We start from the raw sequence: 24,384 nt of genomic DNA, 5'->3' as shown, positions 1-24,384 counted from the left end.
TTCAGCTATAAAAAGATGACATTTTACCATTTTGAACAAAATCTAAGGAACTTGGAATTATGTGTGGTAATGTAAACCAGAAGGAAAAAGACAGTGATTGATTTCACTGTGTGCAATGCACAGATATAAAATGGATGAACAGAAAGCAAATCAAAAAGTCGAAACATAGATGATGAAAATCAACTAGTATTATCTGAGGAGAAGGGAGTAGATGGAGTGAAGTGTCTTAAATAAAATTCTTATATAAAAATTATCATATAATTTTCTCCTAAGAGTATCATATATTTATTATAGTCTATAGTATAACTTGCCTAGATAAAAATCTGTACTATTCAAACTGGTCATGTTGACTTACTTCTTAGTGACCTGATTGTATCTCATAATTCAACATATCCTAAATATTAAAGATTTTTTCAGCAACATTTGTCTTGTTACAAACAAATACTGTCTAGGTATTATATTTCAAATTTTTTTGATTTTATAAATTATAGAATACTGAACAACCTTCCATTAAAGCTTGGCAAGCTACCCGTGACATATTCGATATGCCAAATACAGTAACAACAAGTCTCACAATGGAGACGTTACTGGACCCACGTGAGCAAATTGATGAACAACGTGAGGACAGTGACAGTATAGTGATTTTTATCCTTCAATTTTTTTTTGTTTGTATGGCAAGAGGAAATAAAAAATTATGGCAGAGTTACCAGTAGTTTGCAGTGTGTAGGTATTTGCAGAAATATTGTCAAGTGAGATAGTTGTACACTTAAGCACAGATCTAATTCTTTCCCAATCAATATATATATCATCTCAGGGCCGTCTCTCAGACAAAACAAATTATTCAGACCAAATAAATAATTGCCTAAAATATAAAGCTGATGGGAGAAGCACAATTCAGAGTAAGTCTTATCACTGTTCTGGGTGCCAGTGTAGCATGAGTCCATTTACTTTAGTCAGTTTGTGGCCAAATGCTATGCAGTGAGAGTTGTCCATTGTGCTCATGGGTTTCTGTGTGCTCTTTTGGTTCATCTCCTGTAGGAATAGAAGGAAGTCTTTGGGGACATGGCCTTTCTGTCTTGAACAGTGGTGCCCCATTACTGAAAGATGTTAGTTATCTCCCTCTGTCTCTCCATCAATATTTCTATCTGCCCCATTCACCTTTTCCAGGCTTTAATTTTTTTATGATTTAGTTGAGATCTTTCAACTTGGAATGTGTGTTATTTTAGGTTAAGTTTGACTGTTTTAACCACAGAATTCTAAAGATATCTACGTTATATGACTAAAGTTTTAATTATATCTACTTTAAGTAGAATATATATGATTACATAATTGTGTCTTTTAGTTAATTTTGCAGGTAATAAAAATTCCATCTTGATTTTAAAATATATTTCAACAGATTTTTTTTGTTCTTGTTTCTTTGTGCTGTTTTGGGGTCACACCTGGTGATACTCAGAAATTAACTGAGCATCAGCAGTCAGAAATCTGCACTCAAGAATCACTCTAGGAGGTGCTTGGGGGACCATATGGGATGGCATGGATGGAATCCAGGTTGGCCATAAGCAAGACAAATGTCTCCCTCCAATAGTTTCTTTGTAAAAGTTCAAATTATTACTTCCTTTACTCTCTAGGAAATATTATTACATTGTTGTAACACAGAGCATACAATATAGTCTTAATATTTAATGCCTTTCTAAGACAAAAGTGGACTATAATTTTAACTGCTTTATCAGTATTTTATGTTTTATGTGACAATCGGAATACAACCAGAACCAGCTGATAGCCAAATCACGGTTTTCTGACTTTTTATTTGTGTTTTTTTTTGGAGGAAGTAGGACTTTACGATATTTGTTATGTGTTGAAGAAGCTTATTTCAATGGCCCTTATGTGATCACTGCTATAAGTTGTATTGTTGATATTTCACAGGGCCTCTAATTTCAGTGTGATGGAACTACAAACACAAGTACATGATTACAAAACCATTGGTGAAGGGTGTTCACCTTTTAACATGGAGCTATATATTATTCGTCATAACTTCAAAAACACCTGTGACTCAGTAACAATTTTGTCAATTTTGAATCCACTGATTGATTCCTGATGCATTGTGTTGGATGCTTTCTTGGAACAAAATCCCTGTGATGCAATGTCAAGAGTCATGCATCACAATGTCATCATGAACTAAATATATTTATAAATGAAACATTTGGTCAGGGTCCCCAAACACCTCAATCTCTTCCATAATCTGTCATCCCTCTTTACCTCATTGCATCATAGGGATTTTGCTTCAAGAAAGTATTCAACACAATGCATCAAGAATCATAGTCAAACATGACTGTTTCAGTCCTAAGATTTTATCTTGCCTTTATTTCATTGTGGAATTAGCATTATAAAGTAACTACTATTGTACTTTATGACAGCCAAGAAAGAACTCAGCTTCTTTTAGCAGAGAATCTGTGAAAATTCCATGGGGATGTTTGATGCAGTGAATGCACATATTCTTGTAGAACACTGATATTTTTATTAGGTTTTCACAGCTCTATACATATTGTAAGGCTTATTAAATTTGTTGTTTTTTGCATTATTTAGTATTTCAACATTGATAATTATTTTAAGTAGTAAGGTCCTGGAGGCCTGGAATTTCTATAACTTGTTTGATATCATATTCAAACCATTCCAAGATTCCTGGATAGAATACTTTTATAAATACTTCTCTGTGATGATATTCTATAATGATCAACTCTAGAGACCTATGGACATTATATATTGATGACATACACTTCTATAGTATAGCATTATTCATTTTTAAAAATTTTTTGGTATTTGGGTCATACCTGATAGTGCTCAAGGCTTACTCCTGCCTCTGCACTTAGAGATAACTTCTGGAGGGCTCTGATAACCATATGGGGTGCTGGGGATTGAATCCAGGTCAGCTGCATACAAGGCAAAAGCTCTTCCCACTCTAGTATCACTCTGACCTCTGAGTTATATTATTTTAATCAGAACTTGGAGATATTTTTGATGGGGAAAAAAATCAGCCACACTCAGCAATGCTAAGGGGATCAGGTGGTACCACAGATAGAACCATGGAAAATGCATATTCTTTAGGTCACTGGACAGATTTTTGTAATGATTAAGAGTATTTCCATCAAATAATTTTACATGTGCCCTATTTTGGCTAGGACTTTGCCTTCTTTGTAAAGTTTGCTTTATAGTACTTCTTGACTGGTAAAGAAATTGATTGAAGATTTTGTTAAGTTCTTATTGTTGGGCTTCTCAGTTCTGAAACTAGGTTAATTCTCCAATCATCAAAAAGCTCTCTTATACATTGCTTCTAGGAGCTGAATCAGACCAAGAACTTCCTTTGTAGGTCAGATTCAGGGAAGCATGGAGAATACCCTCATGAATTTATTCACCCCCTTTGTTTTCCATATGAGTCATTAAGAAGGTCATTGTGGACCAGAAAAGGAATTAGTGCAGCCTTTATAGGAAAACATACTCCGAAGTCAGCCTCAGGAGCTTATTGAAACTCTCCTCCAGAGATTGATTGTGTCTTGATTGATCTCAGAAGACTTGCTGGAGGGACTCTTGACACTCAAACAGATTACCCAGACAGAGATGCTCATTGGTTAGGAAAAATGCAACATAAAAGCAACATTTAGTGTGGAAAACTGGCAGTAAGACTAGGCTCAAGCCTTCTATGAATTCAGAGAAGTTTCCTGTAACCGGAGCATAAGATGAATTTGATGCTCCAGCAAGGACCAAATGCTAATAGGCTTGATGGATTTTGTCAGAGCTTCATTATATTGCAAATGACAAGATTAGTTCAGAAGCTGTTGCAGTTTCAGAAAAGAAATAATGGATGCAGAGTGACAGTAGGAATTGAGGAGGAAAGATGGATTAGTGAGGCATTTAGGAGCTAAACCAAGAGGTTCAGGAATTGATTAAATGTATAGGTGATGGAAAGAGAAGAATCAGGGATAATATCAAGATTTGCTGACAGAGATAATAGTGTGGATGGTGGTGAAGCTTGCTGGGTGAGTTACTGGTTGCTATTGGGGAAGGCTTGGTGTGGCAGTGGAAACTACTCCACTCAATACTTTGCTTCTCTTTAAAATGAAAAAGGAAACAGTGCCTATGACTCAAGGCCAGGTAATCAGGTTATTTGAGAATCTATAAGAGTAACTGAGAGTTTAATCTTAGGTAAGAGATATTAAAATGTCTGAAGTGGTAGTCAGAATTAGAAATACTTCCCTCACACTCTTCCGGTGAAGTTTAAAGTGGCTCTAGGGCAGAGTTCACAGTGCCCATTCCTTTGACCTTGTGGTATAGCCATCCAAGACTATATTCTAGGGACTGGTTAAATACTGGTTAAATTCTATTTAAAAGCTTCCCATTTCCCTTCCTATCAAGCCTACCAATGGGATCTGAAGTGCTTCTGCCCCATGTAACTTACTATTTTATGTTTCTTTTCTTTTTTATTATTTTTTAATTTTTTAATTTTTTGTCTTTATATATATATATTTTTTATTAGTGAGACACCATGAGGTACAGTTGTAGACTTACAAATTTTGTGCTTTCCGCCTGTCCCACAGTATTTTGAGCCGTCTCCTGCTTGGCATCACTCTTAAACTTTGGTATTCCATCCGCAACACATTGATTTTCTCTGATCAGAGATATTTGAGGAGTTGTGGAGGGTGCTAGAGGGTCAGGTAAATTAGTTTTTCCTTATTACTAATATGAATTTTTTTAGGTTTGTGTGTTGAAAGGGTCTTTCATTACTCTTGGAAGTCTCTTGTATCATTGTTCTCTGTTACAGTGTTGATCCTGCTTAATCACACAGAGCTCTCTCTCTCTCTGTCTCTGTCTGTCTCCCTGTCTCTCTCAGTGGTGCTCATGAAGCTGGAGGGTAGGGTACAGAGGGTAGGGCATTTGCCTTGCACACAGCCACCTGGGTTCAATCATTGGCACTCCACCTGTTCCCGCAAGCACCACTAGGAGTGCTCCTAAAGCTCAAAGCCAGGAGTAAGACCTGAACACCACTGGATGTGGTCCCCAAACAAAAAACAAAATAATCAAATTTAGTACTAGTGTAGAAGTACGGCCAAGTTCTGCCTAAACAATCTTTCTCTCACTTTCAATGCCTAGAGAAGACTGAAAATTATCAGAAAGGGACCCAAGAAAATTAATTTAAAAAGCAATACCTGGAGGTGCTGAATTTGTAGATTCAAGGGCCTGATTGTTAAGCCCAATGTTGGTTTAAAAACGGGGGCAGTAAGGACTACGAAGGTCCTACAGGCCAGAATTAGCAATTCAGTTTCAGAACAGCAGATGCAGAAACTAATAGAAGCTCTTTTTTTAACATTGTATTTCATTTATGACATCTTTATGAACTATGAAAACCAAAAGCATTACTTTTTTCAATCAAAATCTATTGCTGTTTCTGTGATCAGAGTTGACAAACTTTCTATAGAGGGTCAAATTATAAATATTTTCAACCTTGTGAGCCACGTGGTCTCTGAGAGAGTGGGAAAGCTGCCAGAGACAATATAAAAACTGAGTTTTCATGGCTGTATTTCAAAGAAAACTTATGCTTTATTCGGGCACAGAAATTTGATTTTTGTATAATGTTAGTGCACTGAAACATACTCTTTTAAAAAATTCTATTTCAATAAACTTCAAAATAGCTTTAAAATTCTTTAAAATAAAAAATTGGGATTTTTTTCAAGACAAAAATAATTTCCATTATAGTATTTAGTAATTGAGTAATTTTAAAAGGAAGTGAAACATTCAGACATGCAATTTGGGCTTTTTAGAAGAGGAAAACAGGAGCTTAATGACTACTAGATCATTAACAAAATAGTTTTGTCCGTTTCCTCTTCAGTCTTGCATAGTCATCTTTTGGTGTGTCCTTCAAAAAACATGTTAGATCTTATCTAGTTTATATTATCTTATCCAGCTTATAGTTCAAATTCAGTTTATAGATATATTTCTTTTATTTTTGTTTGGGTTTTTGGTTTTTTGTTTTTGGTTGGAGGTTATACCCGCCTGGACTCAGGGCTTACTCCTGGCATTATACTCAGGGAACACTTCTGCATGACTCTGAGAACCAGATGTGGTGCCAGGGATAGAACTGGGATCAGCTACATCCAAGGCAAGCACCTTACTTGCTGTAATATCACTCTCGCCCTATGGATGTATTTCTAAGATTTAACTTTGGTGGTAATGTAAAAGTTATGATTGTGAAATTTTGAAACTTCCCATTTGGTATTCTGATGATAAAATGTCTAATTTTGCTGTATCTAGCAGTATTTAGGGTTTACTCCTGATTCTGTGTACAGGGATCACTCCTGGTGATACCCAGGGGACCCTATATCCCACATGCAAAGCAGGCACCTTATTAATCCATCTTATCTCTCCAGCCCTTAAACTATCTTATTTTGAATTTAAAAAGTGTTACCAAGTCTACATGTTCAGAAGTGAAAAAGCAGAATAGAAAAATCCTTTTGCTTTTGCTTTCCTTATGTGGTTTCCTTTGTAAAAAAATTCTGATTTAAATTAATGCACATTCATTTTTCTTCAAAGATCAGTGATTGACAAGCTTTTTTGTTTTTGTTTTTTTAATGGAAACATGTGAGATACAAAGTTACAAAGCTTTTTATGATTAATTTTTAGTCACACCCTGTTCAAGTACCTCCCTTCACCGGTGTCCACTTCCCTCCACCAATAACCCTGTTTCCTTCCTGCCCCCTTTTGCTATAGCAGACACTTTTCTTTTTGACTTCTTTTCCTTTTAGGCACTCTGGTTTGTAATACTGTTACTGAAAGGATATCATGTTTATCTACTTTACCTACCAATCAAACCCAGTTCTTGTCCAGAGATATCACTTCCCACTATCATTGAGTGATTGACAACTTTGCTATAAGTGGTTTTGTCCCCATGAAACATTTTGTTCTTCAAACAGCATATGAGTATCAATGCTATCGATACTCATCAATATGAGTATCAAGTATCATATTGATGAGTATCAAGATGTCTGACAGTTTTATTTTAACCAATTGTTAAAAATGATTGTTTATAAAAATTTCTTCCTAAATATATTTACTAAAATGTACTATCTTAATAAAATAATCTTAATTTCATTTTATACCTGTGAAAACATTCATAAAAATGATAGTAGCCTGACCAAACATAACCAAAGTAACATATATCTTTCAAAGCAAAGAGAAAAATTGGCATCTAAAAATTAGTAGTTTATTTTCTCTTTAGACCTGATACCCAAGTTGTTTTCTTCTGTCCATAAATGTGAATATATAGCTTATAAACATACTATAAAATTATTATTTATCTATAATAATTATAAATATATAAATTTTATTAAAATAAATATATAAATTATTATTTAAATAAATATATAAACTATTATTTATAATAATAAATTCCCCATGAATTAGATATGGAACCCACTTGGGTGAACATTATTAGCACAGTTTAACATTATATATTTTCATCGTTAATTAAGAGCATTAATATATAACTATAATGAGATCCAAAATTTAATTCACCATTCTGAATTTATAAAACTATGATTAATGCTCAGAGGTTGCCATTTCAGGGCTAAGGCTTATGGTTATATTATTATTATTATTATTATTATTACATCCACCAAAGTTCAGGAGCCATTCCTGGCTCTGTGGCCAAAAGTGATCCATGGTATTGCCCAGTGGATCATATGGGGCCCAGATTTCAAACCAGGGTCAGTTGCATGCAAGACATGCACATAACTCCTGTGCTTTTTCCCCAGTCCAAAGTTAAATTTTATTCAATGAAATTTTTCTGAAATTTTTCTAAGAAAGGCCACCATTATGAAATAAACTGATTATGAGTTTATTATAAGAATCACTGTATCACTGTCCTCCCGTTGTTCATCGATTTGCTCGAGCGGGTCCAGTAACGTCTCCATCATGAGACTTGTTGTTACTGTGTTTGGCATATCAGTACATCATGGGTAGCTTGCCAGGCTCTGCCATGCGGGCGAGATACTCTCGGTAGCTTGCCGGGCTCTCCGAGAGGGGCGGAGGAATCGAACTTAGGTCGGCCATGTTGGCTGTGTGCAAGGCAAACGCCCTACCGCTGTGCTATCACTCCAGCCCTATTATAAGAATAGCAATGCTAAACCATAGTGCCCAAAAGTAGTGAGAGAGTATGGGGGAAATTGTCTGCTATATAGGCAAGGGGAGGGTTGGGATGGGGAGGCGGATACTAGGGACATTGGTGCTGGGAAATGTGCACTGGTGGAGGGATGGGTGTTCGATCATTTTATGACTGAAACTAAAACATGAAAGCTTTGTAACTATCTCACAATGATTCAATTAAAACTTAAAAAAATTAAAAAATAGCAACACTGAAATTTGATTTTTCTTCATCCATATACGCACATATTCAACATAAATACTGAATCCCTGATAGTATCAAACATATGAATTAGAAGAATTAGGGCATATATTAACATGTACTATACTTTGTATTCTTTCCTTTCTAGAATTTTCTAATTAATTATTACTTTTTTGTTTTCTGGGCCACACCCAGTGTGCTTAGGACTTACTTCTGGTTGTGTGCTCTCGAGGGAACATACGGGGTACTGTGGATTGAACTCTGGGTTGGCCGCATGCCAGACAAGCACACTGCTTACTGTCCCATCTTTCCAGGGCCTTCAAATTAAGTTTTTAAAGGTGCAGTTTTTTCTCTTTGCAAAACAAAGGACATTATGCGCAACTTTAGGCTTTCCTTTATCCATTTAATAAAAGGGACTTGGGTCAGTTGCCAGGAGCACATGCGAGAGTTTGAACCCCGCTATAACGTGGCTCCCTGAGTGCCACCAGATATAGCTATGGAGGTCCCCAGCACCACAGGGCCCGAGCAGCACTGCATCCTCAGTCCCTAGCCTGGCCTGGTTGTTTGACTCTCACTAAGAGTGACTCCAGATTCTCTGAACACTGCTTGGCATTCCCTCCAAAATAAGTCAAGTAAAATAATAAGGCAAAATAAGTCAAAGAAATATTTTTATTAATTTGCAAATTGTTAACCTAATAAAGAAATCTCACATCATAAAATAAACTTATAAAGTCTACAGTAGTCTTCCTTGCTGGCTGGAGCAATAGCACGGTGGTAGGGTGTTTGCCTTGAGCGCAGCCAGCACTGCTGAGCTGGGTTCTATTCCTCCGCCTCTCTCGTAGAGCCCAGCAAGCTACCTAGAGTATCTCACCCGCACGGCAAAGCCTGGCAAGCTAACCGTGATGTATTCAATATGTCAAACACAGTAACAGCAAGTCTCAAAAATGGAGATGTTACTGGGCCTGCTCAAGCAAATCGATGAACAATGGGAGGACAGTGCTACAGTGCTACATATAGAAATTTCATATTAAACCCAGTTTTTGAGCTGTCTTTGGATTCACTGAGGTGCATAACTTGGAAACTTGGAAGTTTTTCTGAATTGCTTACAGTCTTTGCTGTTTTATTGTTTCAACTGCTTAAAAACAACTCTTGACTTTCTTGAATTACATTCCATTACTCCAGCCACTAGGGCTGGAGCGATAGCACAGCGGGTAGGGCGTTCGCCTTACAAGCAGCCAACATGGCCGACCCGAGTTCGATTCCTCCGCCCCTCTCAGAGAGCCCGGCAAGCTACCGAGAGTATTCGATATGCCAGACACAATAACAACAAAGTCTCCAATGGAGACGTTACTGGGCCCGCTTGAGCAAATCGACGATCAACGGGAGGGCCTTTACCTTTACCTTTACCTTACTCCAGCCACTAGTATGCAGAATAGGCTCAGATTCTTGGATACATTATTATTGGAAGAAAATGAGCCCATTAAATCTATTGCTAAAGAAAGTTTTATCTATGTTTAGTTTTTCTGTTCTAAGGGAAAAAGGATAAAGAAATTCTTTAGGTATTATTTATGTCCTTAAGATTAGAGTTAAATTTGCAAATTTAGACAGATGCTTCTGAAATTGTGGTATACCAGTCACCTGCTCCAAACTATATGAATATACAAAATATTACATTGATATTTCTAGATCACCCTTCATGCCTGAGTAATTTTAATAACTGTGAGAGCAGCAATAATCATTTTAGCATTCCAGATGATTATTTTTCCTACTATCATCTGATAGTCATTAATCAATTGTGATTGGTTAATAATTGATTGATCATTTGAATGTGCAAGTTCCCTAAATAATCAATTGTGAAAATAGATTTTGAGAAGCAGCGGAAGACTCAAAGGAGTAGAATGCATTTTTTCAGGGGGGAGTCCCACATTCAGCTCCCTATCTCAGAACCACTGAGTGTGGTCGCTATTAAAACTAGTATGCAGAACCCCAGTTTGATACCTGGCAATGTATATGGTACAGAACGCTATCAGGTGTGATCCTTGAGCATGGAACCAAGAGCAATATCTGAGAACTTTCAGATGTGGTCAACAAACAAACAAATGAACAAACCAGAAAAGGCCAGAGAGATAGCATGATAGTGAAATCACTTTCCTTGCAGGTGGCCAATCTGTGTTTGATCACTGGCACCCAGATGGTCCCCCAAGCACCTCCAGTAGTGATCTCTGAGTGCAGAATCAGCAGTAATCCATGAACACTGCTAAGTTTTGCCCAAAAACCAAAAAAGAAAAAAGAACAGTAATTTTTAAGTACAAATATATAGTTTGAGATACCCCCCAAAAGGGGTAGCATTTTAGGTGCTGTTTTATTGGGCCCACACACTTGTGCTTTTCAGATTCTTATTTCTGAAATTCAGATGGTTCTTGAAATTGATGTTAAAAGAATCTTGTTATCAGCAGCCCCTCAAATAAATCAAAGTATGGAAACTCAATAGTACATAGAAAATATTTATTTCTGTAGCCTCCTCCACTGAATTATTTGTAAGATATTTAAGGGCCTTATCTCACAAGGTTGAATTTTACTGTAATTCAATTTCTTGTTTAAAAATATTTGAGAAAGATTAATCATTTTTTTTGTTCATTTATTTATCATTGGTTTTGGGGCCAAACCTGGAGGAACTCAGGTTTTATTCCAGGCACTGCATTCAGGGATCACTCCTGGTAGTCTCCGGGACTGTATGTGGTGCCAGCTATCAAACCTGGGTCAGATGGCCAGGCAAACACCCTACCTGTGGCTCTATCTCTAAGATTATTCATTTTTAAAAGAAAATAGTTGATATTTAGTTTTAAGTTTGTCTGGCATGTAAAGTATGTAACTTAGGTAAAAGTTATTCAAGCTTAGCACTTCACAATGTGTTGAAGTTATATCGCCTGTCCTATAGGTGAAGGTTTATGAATGCAGCTTGTCATTGTCTTTGCACCATGGAATGTAAATATTGTGAAATTATGTATAGCTGAGAATAGCCAAGAGTGGCTCAGAAGAATACTTAAAATTAATGTGAAGAAGACTCAGAAGAAAACTTAATGATACTGAAGAAGACAGTGGAAAGTTAATTGACTAAAGAAATATATAATATTGTTTATTAAAATTATATTTCATGTAGCATTTTTTTGGAGATACTATTGTCAAATTGAAGTTGTCTTATAATCAATGTTGATGCATTGTGAAATCATGATAACATCATACATGGTTTGATCTCATTCTCTGGGAATCCCATAGCAACTCTCTTAAACTGGGGTAAACCTGGTGTGTGAACAGGAGATATGATGGGTTGCTGTCCTACGTATGCTATAGTGATGCACTCACTTTTGTAGTGTGGAAATAATAAATGACATATTTTTATGTTTTTCCATATGTGCAGAGAGATGCCTGGGAAAACTTTCCCCCATAGCGCACACTAAATGAGTTGGTCTGGTTGTCTGGGTTAAGGTTTGGATGAGTCTTGAGTCCTCAAATCAGTATTAACACAGATGACAATGTGTTATGCTTTTAATGTGCTGCTTTAAAGTAGTAAAACATTTGATAAATGCTGACATCTCAAATGAAAAGTTGGTTAACTCCAGGCTTCTCTTGGAATAACTGGATGTTGGAGTCCATCCTATGGAAACCACTAAATGAGTCCCCCTGACCCTTCACTCAATGTTTGTGGTTTTTGACTTTCCCTTGAGACTCACATTTTACCACTTAAATACTCGGATATTCACCTTTGTTCATGTGTCTCTGATGTAATGTGATAATATGAATTCCTTGTTTCTTACAGCCAGTGTAATAATTTGCTAGTATAGGTATCTGCAAGTTTGGTTTCTTCTGAGACGGTTGCATAGAATCTGTTCTATACACTCCCACTTCTAGTGACTTTATGGTACCCTTTTTGACATTCTTTGACTTGCAGAGGCCTAACCCTAGTCTCTTCATCTTTGCATACATTCTCTTTGTACGTCTCCTTTTTTGGTCCACATTTCACTTTTTAAAAAATATGTGGATACCAGTCATATTTGGTTAGGGTACATTCTTATGAACTTGTTTTAACTTGATCTTTATACAGTTTCTGTTACCAGTTAAGGTCACATTTTGAGGTACTGAAGGTTAGGATTCAAACACATCGTTTTTGGGTGGGGGAATGTGTACAATTTAACCTTATAATAGTAATAATCTTTAGAAACAATAATGTATAGAAGAATGAGCTACAGAAGCAATTAAATTATGTAGCACTTCTGAACAGTTACACTAATTTATGAACCTTTTAAGAACTACGAATACCTTATTTGTAAAGGTACATAAATAACATGTGAAGTGACATAGGAATTTTCAAAGAATGTCAAAATCAAAGGGAATATTGGTTCCTGTGTAGACTGCAGAATGTCTTTCACTTAAGAAATTTTGTGACAGCAACAATAAGAATAAGTAGAACAAAGGACATACATTAGGCAGGATTTTTTTAAATAAGGATATTTAAAATGGAAAAATTTTACTGAGGGGAATTAAATTGTTGTAACAGATTTTAGGATTATCAGCTTTAATTGTAATTCAAACAAGAGGCAGACATGTTATTAAAGAAAGATCACTGAACAAGTATATGCATCCTCATATTTGTGTTTCATTGACAATAGACTTGAAAAATATTTTGACTCTTTTGTTTGTTTGAAGTACATTTGATTAGAAATAAATAATGGCTAAGGTAACATCTAAATCACATTAGTGTCTTCTTCGAGAATACTTGAATAATTGAATTGGTTAGCATGTTAATTTGTTCAGTTTTTTCATTGTTCTAGGCACTGAACAAGACAATGGAGATATGAAAATGTAGTTACATCTACTCCATCCTTAAGAAGTTAGATCTTGTGTGGGAATGTTCCAACAGTATAGTGGGTAGGGGTAGGCACTTGGCATGAATGTGAATGACCTGGGTTCGATCATTGGGCATCCTATATGATCCCTGGAGCCCTCCATGAGTGAATCCTCAGCTCAGAGTAAGGAGTAAGTTCTGAGTACCATTGGATGTGACCCTCCCAAACAAACAAACAAACAAACCAGTTAGATCTGTAGGTATACCCTCTGACTGGTGTAACATGGAGCTTTGTGTATTTGAAGGCACAGTGGATTGGCAGACAAGTAAATGGGCACATTCATTTCACAGTTCAAGAGAAAAAAGTCTAGGAGAGAATGCAGTGCATAGGAGGAAGACAATTAAACTTAGGTTGTAGAGAGGGTCACACATACATAATTTATAGAAATTATTTCAGTGCATTTCAGTTGTTTGAAATAAAGATGAGGTTTTTATTTCGCGGAAGCTGTTTATTTTCTTTCAGTATGATCTGAAACTCGGGTTTGGTATAAGAAGAAAAAGTGATGGCCCAAGAGATTGGAATAGGAGAATTCATTTAAAAATTAAGAGACTTCTTATTATTAATGGCTTCATCCAGTGGGAGCTCCTGCCGAGTTCAAAAGGAAGAGAGTCTGGCTCAGTATTTCTTTAAAGTTCATATTCCTAAGTGCATCTGGAAACAAGAGATCATGACATTTTGAGATCATAATAATTTTAAATGTCTATAGAATAATTTGTCGTAGGATCATTAGGATTTCTTGTTATGACCTGTTTTATAAAGGTGACCATTTTGAACTCAAACTATTTAAGAGTTAATGATTTAGTTACATATTGTATGTTTTTCTTTTTCTTTTTTACATATTGAATGTTTTAACATTGGGGAAAAACAACTTCTGAGGGCTTTTATTTACCTGTGTGTTTCCAATATTTTTTTAAAAAAGGTAAAAGATTAAGTGAAAGGGATTTAAAATTATATTCTTACAGTAGTGTCTGATTTTCTTGTAAACTTTAAATGAACCCTTGCCTCAATTTTCTTTCTGTGTTTACTCCATTCTTCTGAGATTTCTAGTGAGAAAAATCACCACTGCCCTCGTCCCGCCAGCTCTCAGTAGCTGCATGGACAGTGTGCTTCCCACAAATAGCAAAACTTCAAGAACATGACAGATAGCATTAGTGTTGCTCCACAGTCTCAGAAAAATTTAACCCTGAGCCATACCATTTGTCTCCTTATGCTTCCCTGTCATCAAAAGGGCAGGGGAGGGGTGGGGAATGACTGAAAAAGATGCTAAATTTATCTTGTACTGCTATAGTTTGTAATTTTTTAAATAAATGAAGTAATAACAATGAAATATAAGGAAGTATTAAAATGTTTCCCAAATCCAAATTCCCTATTTAGTTTGAAGATGGGAAATAATTTGTTGCTGTGAAGTCTGAATCCAAGGCCATGCTGGTTTTCAAAAATTTTTGAGAAGTAATCATGAGTAGCAGCAGGATAGTAACCGTATGACAGGGCAGACAGCATAAGCCAATTAGAGTGAAGAGAAAGTTAAGATAAATTAGAAAAAATATTAGAATTCGATGCATTATTTGCTTAGTAGACTCAATGTAGAACCTTAGTGTCAGGCTTATTATGATGAATTTAAGAAAATCATCAACTTTATCTCCCCAGTGCAGCTTATTTCAGTGTTGTCCTTGGAGTATTAGTTTTTAATCATATTAACCTTAAACTATTTCTATCCTCAAGTAAACTGCTGGTAGCATAATACAGTACATTTTAATTTAATTTATTTTGTGTTAAGTTCCTTCCAGACAGTCACTGGCAAGGTCCTGTTGGCAAGGGTTTAGTGATGCTTTTGTACAGAAGGGATCACTCAGTCAATGGAATGTTGATATGTGCTTGGTCTATGATGGCTTGTACAGAACAGATCCCTGACTCCAAAGTTCAGAGCTTCTCAAAGGATTTCAGTTCTCCAAAATGAAGAGTCACCTCCACACTTATGTGGAAAAATATCTGGTAGCTTTAATTCTGAAGTTGAGCTAATTCCAGAATGACAACTGGATTGGAAGGAATGTGGTTATTTCATTACTGAAGAGTGAAGAAGACCATCAGAAAGAATTTACTTTGGGTCATAGAGGTGGTATCTGAAAAAAGGAGGTGAACAAAGAACTCCAATAAGGGATTAGAGTTCTAGAGAAAGGGAGAGAACACCAAATAAATAGAATAATTATAAAACAAATACTAGCAAAGTTAAATCAATATAATATGTGAGAGATATCCTTCTATCACTCATATGAAGTATGTTTTGTTCCTACCTTAGAGAGAAGAAGTGGAACTTGTTTTCCTTCTTTTCCTCTCAGGTACTGCTGGTCTCATTAGAAACTGGGTCTCCAGTCTGTTCTCTAGTATGCAGGTGTCTAAAATAATAGAAAATGGTGGTGAGGTCCTGCCTGTTGCACAAGCTTCTCTCTGTAAGCTTTTGAAAATGTCAGCCAGTCACACAGTGGCATTTCTACCGTAAAATCTTAAGGCCATTCTATTTCCCCTCTTCCTTATTTTTTTGGTTTCAAATGTATTTCTTATTGCCAAGGGAAATAAGAGTCAAAAATTAGAGAGCAATGCTATCAGTTGTCTGTTGTGGTTATTAAAGAGCTCCTAAAAGTGAACTCGTACAGGATGCAGTCATTTCATAGTCAGTTAATAATTCTGCCTTTTCAGCTACTTGTTTCACTATAGGCAGTTTTGTGGATTTTGTTGATGATGTCATTCTCTGATGGAAAACTCAAACTAAAGCTATAGTCCAATCTTGCAAAACTGTTCATGTAAAATATAGGCATAGAAAATAACTCACAATGTTTTAATTCTTCTCTGTTTATCTTTCAATATGGGTGTATATTTTTGTTGTATTACTTATTTCCTGTCAATCACTTCAGTACCTGAAATTCAAGTCATGTGTATAAATTAGGTATAGCAGTTAGAAACAGAAATTAAAGGAACCCATTTTTCAGTTTTCTTATATTATTATCACCATTGCCATCTTTTTTAAAGAGTTCATGCCCTTTATTAATCTATACAGGTATGATACTTGTCTTCTGGTTTGTTGAAACAGTATGTCAGACAACATTTGCCACAATAATGAATGTCAAAGTGGCTGGCCATAAAACTCCAGCACCACGTTCATCTGAAGGACATTCTTGGCGAAGGTGGCTGGTTTTGCCTTTTGCATCTACCTTGTTAGTGCTTCAGGACAGCCAGTTTGACGTTCTTTCTCTTATGCTTATTCTTCTTGGGAGTGGAAGAAGACATCTTCCTTTTCTTTGTACTACCCCAAAGTCTCAAAACGAGATAAAAAGTGGACTCCTTTTGGATGTTGTAGTCAGACCAAGTATGTCCATCTTCAACTTGTTTACCAGTAAAGGTCAATTTTTGTTGATCGGGAGAAATTCCTTCCTTATCCTGGATCCTGGCCTTGACATTTTCTCTCCTATCTGAGGGTTCGACCTCAAGAGTGATAGTCTTCCACGTAAGGGTTTTCATGAAAATCTGCATCTTGGCGGTGGAGCCTCTGTGGATGACGGATCACAAAGGAAGCTACCATTGCACTTTTAAAAACAATTATTTTTTGTTTTAGAAATTAAGTGTATTTCTTCTGGAACACAGAAAGAAAAATAAAACATTTTATACAATGCATGCTGCATGTCACCAACCAAATCTTCAAATCTCTCATAGGCTATCTAGTCTTGATATTTTTTTTTCTTTTTGGGTCACACCTGGCGATGCACAGAGGTTAATCCTGGCTCTGCACTCAAGAATTACTCCTAGTGGTACTCAGGGGACCATTTGGGATGCTGGGAATCGAACCTGGGTCGGTCGCATGCAAAGCAAACACCCTACCCGCTGTACTGTCACTCCAGCTCCCTGGTCTTGATCTTTTGCAGTAGCCTCCTAGGAAATAACATCTGAAAGAACACAGAAAATCAAAATCACCATAAGTGCATTTTACCAGTTCTACGTGTGAAATATCAAACATTTTGAAATTGGTTTTTAACATTGACACAAATGGGTTATTTATTTAAATGCTTTTATGTTATAGTCTCTGAGTCTTGGCCGCTGATGGAATTACATGGCGCCAGGGGGCCAATTGGTGGGTGTGACTCCCGCCTACTGGAATTTGGAAGATCTGGGTGGAGGATGCTCGGCCCCAATCCAAGTAGGCTTGGAGATCTCGGCCCCGGAACCCGTGTGGCTTTGTCCCTCTGCCAGTACCTTCATGTGTGCGGAGAGTGGTCTCAGCATGGTGGTGACTGGTCCTGGAGGTCTTCGGCTGCCGGAGCCCTGGTCGGGGTGGGGAGGAAAGCTCAACCCGCTCCCCTCCAAGGGGCCTGGCAAGGACAGCCAGGTGCGGGGGCCAAATACCAGTAACAATGATGGGTCTCATTCTCCTAAAGAGCCTTGAATATAATCTCAGGGCTTGGATGAAGGAGACGTTACTGGGGCCTGCTCGAGGCAATCGCCGAATAACAGGATGATTTGTGATTGATTGTGCTTTTATGTTGATTCAAGCTTTACAGAGCTACAATTCACATAACAGTTTCCTCATTAATGTACATAGTTCAGTACCAGTTATAGGGTCACAGAGATGTGTATGACTATAATACATTGTATTATTATTTATTTAAAAATTTTTTTGTTTGGGGGTTACACCCAGCTATGCTGAGGGCTCATTCTTGGAGGGCTCAGAGAACAATATGAGGTGCCAGAAACTGAACCTGGGTGGGCCATGTGCAAGGCAAATGCCCTACCTACTGTATTAGTACTCTGGCCCTTCTATGATAAATTTTAGAACACTTTTCTCATCCCTGATAGAAATTCCTGGTGGCATAGCTCAGGGATAGAGCATTTGTCTACAAAAAGAAACTCCGTATGGATAAGCAGCCATTTGCTATTCTTTCTCTCACTTCCCCTAGGTAGCTATTCATTTATTTTGTTTCTATAGATTTGCCTATTCCAAACATTTTGTATGAATGGAGTGAGATCTCTGTGATTGGTTTTATTTCACTTAGCTAATGTTTTTAAGATTTATTCATATTGTAGCATATATCTGTGCATTGTTCCATTTTATTGTTGAACGATGCTGTTTGTAGGAATACACGTTTATCCGTTCAGCAGTTGAAGAGTTGAGTTGCTTCTACTTTTTGACTATTAAAAGAATATTACTGTGAAAATGTGTGTGCAAGTGTTTGTTTGGACATTCCTTTTCATTACATGTGAGCATATTCCAAGGAGTGAAATTGTTTTGTCACATGGTAAATTTATGCTTAATATTTTTAGAAACTCATTGTTTTTGAAAGTGTCAGAATCACTTAACATTGTTACAAGTAGTGTAGAAGGGTTTCAGTTTCTCTGTGATTTTTGTCAGCACTGTTTAGTAATTATTTTTTGTAGCCAGCTACTGGTTTGAAATGGTCTCATTTAATTTTGATTTGCAGTACCCTAATTACTAGTGATGTTAAACATTCTTCCATGTTTTTTTTTTGGTATTTGTAAATATTCTTCTTTAGAGAATTGTCTATTAAGCTTCTTTGTCCATTTTTAATTGGGTTGTCTGTCTTTTACTTTTGATTATGTTACTGTCTTTTACTTTTGATTATGTTATATTAAGGACATACAAATTGCAAATATTTTCTCATATTTTGGGGATATATTTTCTCATTCTATGGTATTGATTGATGCATAAGGCTTTTAATTTTGATGACTATTGATTAATTTATTTCCTTTTTGTGAGATGATCATGTGATCTAACAACCTAGATTTTGTTTGTCTTTTCAGTACTGATGATTTGAACTTAACTTACTTGAGACAATCTCAATGTTTTTATCATTGTGCTATCCATACCTGGTGGCACAATGGGGTCCATTGAGCCACACTTTGTGGTACCAAGATGGAGAAAGGGTTGTTCTGAATCCAACCTAAGGCGTCATACATGCAAGGCGTGTGCACTGCCACTTAAGTCACATCACCAGCCCTTTAATTTAATATTTGGGTTAATTAGCATGACATTAAAATAATTTTTATTGAGGTGCCAGTTAAATTCTGGGAAGTCAGATGACTTTTCAGGATGTTTTTGGTATTTTATTGAGCACAAGTAATCAGCCTTTCAGATCTTTAGAAGTTCATTGACTTCATTAAGTTTACCTTTTGACTCATCTAAAGAAAGAAAAAGAGCTTCTGTAGTACTCTTGGTAAAATTAGAACCTCCTGAGCAATTAACTCTCAAACACAAACATGACTGATATTTGGTAGGAATGTACTTCCTCAATCTGATTGAACTGACTGAAGTGGCAATTGTTTATTTATTCACCACTTTATGGATAGGCAACAAACACTGTTTAAACACTTGTGGCATAGGACCTGGAGGAAGTCACGGACCTGCCGCTGACCGGGGTGCTGAGACTTTGGGGGTGCCTTCTTGAAGTCTAGGGCTTTTGAAAGCTCTATTGCTCCCTCACGCTTTACTTTTACTAAAATTTATTGGAAAAAGATATCCGACTTTACGATACGGTTGCAAAAGTAAGCAGTACCACTCTCTTAAGGATGGGGGCGCTAGACCTATCAAGTAGAGGCAGTAGTAGCCTCAGGTGCAATAATTTAGGGGTGACTTCTATTAGTTCACTTACAGGAGGTCGAGTTCAAGGGGGTGCTGAGTGATTTTTTTTTCCTGGAAAGGAAATGTTCAGGCAAATAAGTTTGGGAATCTCTAAGAAAATATTGAATCTAAGTAGATAAAACAATTGTGACATTTGAAAGGTTACATGACTTTTAAAAATATGTCTTTTAATGATGAGATGACTTCTTGTCTCAAATAAGCTCTTCCTGTCATAGACATTTATCAAACAACTATAGCGAAATGTAGAGCTAAATATGGCAGGAGTTGGAGATTTATTTTTCACAGTCTGTTTAAATGTTCATCCCTCTGTTTTCTTTCTTTCTTTCCATTTATTTACTTATTTATTTTTATTTTTCGGGTCACACCGGTGATGCACAGGGGTTACTCCTAGCTTTGCACTCAGAAATTACTCCAGGCAGTGCTCAGGGGGCCATATGGGGTGCTGGGGATCGAACCCGGCTTGACTGCGTGCAAGGCAAATACCTTACCCGCTGTACTATCACTCCAGCCCCCCTTTGTTTTCTCTAATATTTTCTTAGGACCATCTATATTATTTGTGCTATTTTAGACTCCTGGTTGCGATATTTTATGAAAAGAAAACCCTTCATGTATTTTAAAGTTCCTCACAAAAAATAGTTTAGAGTAATTTCAACTCCATTTTTCAAGTATTAATTATTGCATAATTAAAAGAAAAAAATAGATAGTTGCTGGTTTATCTGTTTTTCAGTATTTGGGAAAGTGTTATTTGGGAAAGTGTTATGCAAAGAATAGTTTGAAATATCTATTATATTTTATTTTATGAGGATAGTTGAAAGAAAACTGATTAAATGTGGTTGAATATGATTGTTTTATACAAATAAAATGCTTTTCAGCTGAAATAGATCTGATACCTGACCTTCATTTTAAATTCTAGCAAAGCAGAACTTCAGATGCTTCTACTGAATTACAAAAAAAGCCAATGTCAAATAGAAAAAAATAATTACATGTTTCAATGGTGGAGTTTTAGGGAGACAAATTTTGAGAAAATTATTACCTTAAAGTGGCTAGAGTTAATTTTTTCAACATAGGAAATTATGTCTTACAAACAAAAAATTGGGGCTGGAGCAATAGCACAGCAGGTAAGGTGTTTGCCTTGCAAGCGGCCAACCCGGGTTCAATCCCCAGTATCCTATATGGTCCCCTGAGCACTGCCAGGAGTAATTCCTGAGTGCACAGCCAGGAGTAACCCCTGTGCATCACTGGTTGTGACCCAAAAAGAAAATTGAAAAAGGAAAGTTTGTCTTAAAAAATAAAATAGTTTTTACTTTGTATGTGCTTTTAAAAAGTAAATGGTAGCTTTTCTTTCTCTCAATAAAACTGGAAGGCTTTTATAGCTAAGTGAATAGAACAGTGTTGTGTGTTTGGGATACTGGAAATTTCTTTTCAAAGTTAAAATATTTACAATGTTAGTTTAAAATGGACATTATGAAAAAATACATGAGTGATCTCTGTCTGCTGTACCATAATTTATGTTAATTTAATTTCTGTTAAAAATGGTCAGAACTTTTGAAATTGCCACATTTCTAAGAAGTTAGAAGTTTGTCCTCAATATAGCTGCTGGTTATCATGAAGGAGAAGGATAAGATCGATAGAGCCTGAAAAGAAAGAGTTGGTGAGGGCAAATTCGATAAAAATAATGTTACTGCTTTTGATTGTTGCAGGTGTTTTCTTCATGAAACCCTGAGTAGCTTTTTCATTTTTTAATAGAGGAAATCTGAAATAGATCTTCTTAATGGAAATTCCTAACTTCTATACAAGCATGTTTAAACTATTCAGAATGTTTAACAAAGAGCAGGACTAGACTTTTCTATTATTAATATTTTACAAGGTGTCAAAACAGATAGCTGAGCATTTATTTTGTTGATTTGTATTTCCAAGATAAGCTAGAGGTAGGTAAAGAGAAGTCTTTGATGGTATCAAAATTTGATTTTCTTGGTCTAGTCTCACAGAGTGAATTCCTTTTCTAATATGATTCTAATGATTGCCAAGCAACCTAAGGCTGATTAATTTTAGTTCTCATGATTTACCTTATGTTAAGTTTCTATTTTACAAATATAGGAATTACTAATGAAACTGTAAAGAAGCACTAAATTATGTACTGATATTTATAAATAGCTAATGAGGCAATACTACGGAATATGTCAAGTTTGGTCATGCTTACCTATGGAGTGCTTGATAAAATGAGATATCATGCTATGAGATTACCTTAAACACAGATTACACAGAAAGATTTTATTTAAAAAGAATAGAAGGAGAACAAACCAATTTATTTTAAAATGAGTTGGAAGCTCATTTATAGGAATGGTCTAGGTCTAAGCTATAGGACTCAAAAATACGTATTTAGTTTTATAAAAAAGAGGTGAAAATATTTATTTTGAAATTTTCTGCAGATGTCTTTTGTATTGTATTCTGAGAGAATGGAATTCTGCTTGTTTTTAATTTACTCTCATGTTTTAGTAACTTACCAAAAGTACAACAGACCACTCCCATTCCATCCTCCACCCTTGCCCAAAGTCATTTGACCTTCTACTGCAGTTGGTCTTTTCCAGCTGAACACACTACACACCTCTCAGAAATTTTGAGAGCTAGTTATTAAAAAAAAAGGGACTCTGCGCCAGGCTGTTTCCACTCAGGACACCCCAGAGGGGGTGGGCGAGAGCCTTCCCCACCCCAAGGGACCCAGCCCGGGCAACCAACCTTCATTACCCAACCGCCACCACGCTCCAGGCTACTTTCCGGATAGGACACTTCCTACCCATTTTCCATAATTACCACACGATGTTTGATGGAGTTCAGACAGTAGACAACAGATCATAGAAATTATATATATATATATATATATATATATATATATATATATATATCTCAGAGTGCCTGGCAAGCTACTGAGAGTATCCCACCCACAGGAGCAGAGCCTGGCAAGCTACCTGTGGTGTATTCGATATGACAAACCAGTAACTATAACGGGTCTCATTCCCCTGACCCTGAAAGAGCCCCCAATAGTTGGGAAAGGCGAGTAAGGAGAGACTGCTAAAATCTCAAGGCTGAGATGAATAGAGATGTTACTGGTGCCTGCTCGAGTAAATTGACAAACAATGGGATGACAGTGATACAGCTATTAAAAACGGCTAGTATTAAAGCTTATTAATTAAAATTGTCATCAGATATATCTTAAAAGTAATGAAAATTCAAAACATCTCTTCCTAAGTTTTTCTTGTTTGTTTGTTTTGTTTTGGGTTCAAAAACACCCAGCGCTGCTCCAGAATTGCTCCTACCTCTACACTCAGGAATCATTCCTGGAGGTGCTCAGGGGATATATGGGATGCTGGAGATTTATCCAGGCAGGCCATGTGCCTAATCTGCTATACCATCACTCTGCCCCCTTCCTAATTTTTTTATGTTCTGCTATTTTATAGGTTATTTTTTTCATTGTACCTGAATAGCAAATTATATAATAATAAGCATCTACATCTATCCACTCAAAAGTCTCAGACACTTCATACTTAGCTTGAAATTGCTCATAGTGGAATATTGATGCCTGCCACATTGGTAAATGCCATGCAATTTAAAAAAAATTCACTGTGAGTTACAGTTATTTGTGTTTGGTTTTCAAGCATATAATATTTCAGCACTGATCTCCTCACCGGTGTCCACTGTTTCCACCAATGTCCCCAACTCCCCTCCACTCCCCTCCAGTCTGCATCTATGACACACAGTTCTTAATAAGATTTTGGCACTGCAGTTTACATTACTGTTACTGATAGGGTTACAAGTTTAATATCTTCCCACCTTTCAGCACTCCATCCTTCCCCAGAGTGACTACTTCCCTCTACTATTGTTATAGTGTTCTCAGTGTTCTCTTCCATGTCCTATTCACACCTTTCCCCCCAAGGTGGCAAGCTTCCTACTGAAGCCCAGCTCTCATATTCTTCATTTCTACTGGCTCTAGGCATTTGTTACTGCCAACTATATTTCTTTAGATTCTGCATATGAGAAAGATGGTTTCATGTTGGTCTCTCTCCCTCTTACCAGTTTCATTCAGCACAATTTTCTCTACACTCGACCACATAGCAGCAGATTGAATGATTTCATGTTTTCTTATAGCCAAGTGATATTTCATTGTGCATATATACCATCCTTTCTTTATCTAGTCATCAGAAATTTCCTCAGAAAATACTTACAAATGGCATATGAAAAAATGCATTGCATCACAAATCATGAGGGAAGTGCAAATCCAAACAACGAGATATAGTATCGCGCCACAGAGACTGCTGAACATCAAGAATAACAAAAACCAACAGTTGGTGTGGATGCAGGGAAAAGGGACCCTCATTCACTGCTGCTGGGAATGTCGATTGGTGCAGCTTTTGTTGAAAACAATCTGGATTTTTCTTCAAAAAACTAGGAAT

The 24,384-nt window shown here is 36.5% G+C and overlaps 1 protein-coding gene and 1 pseudogene across 1 annotated transcript in view; one reads left to right on the top strand and one right to left on the bottom strand.

Annotated features, from left to right (window-relative positions):
- The window catches only part of CFTR (CF transmembrane conductance regulator), a 178,606-nt gene that overhangs the window by 5,462 nt on the left and 148,760 nt on the right, over positions 1-24,384 (top strand). The window lies entirely within an intron of this gene.
- On the bottom strand, positions 16,333-16,818 carry LOC130027578 (ubiquitin-40S ribosomal protein S27a-like; annotated as a pseudogene).

The sequence above is a fragment of the Sorex fumeus genome, unplaced genomic scaffold, assembly GCF_029834395.1.
Source record: "Sorex fumeus unplaced genomic scaffold, SorFum_2.1 ptg000037l, whole genome shotgun sequence".
NCBI lineage: Eukaryota > Metazoa > Chordata > Mammalia > Eulipotyphla > Soricidae > Sorex > Sorex fumeus.
The sequence above is the reverse complement of the archived record's forward strand: the minus strand, read 5'-3'. Positions and strand labels throughout refer to the sequence as shown.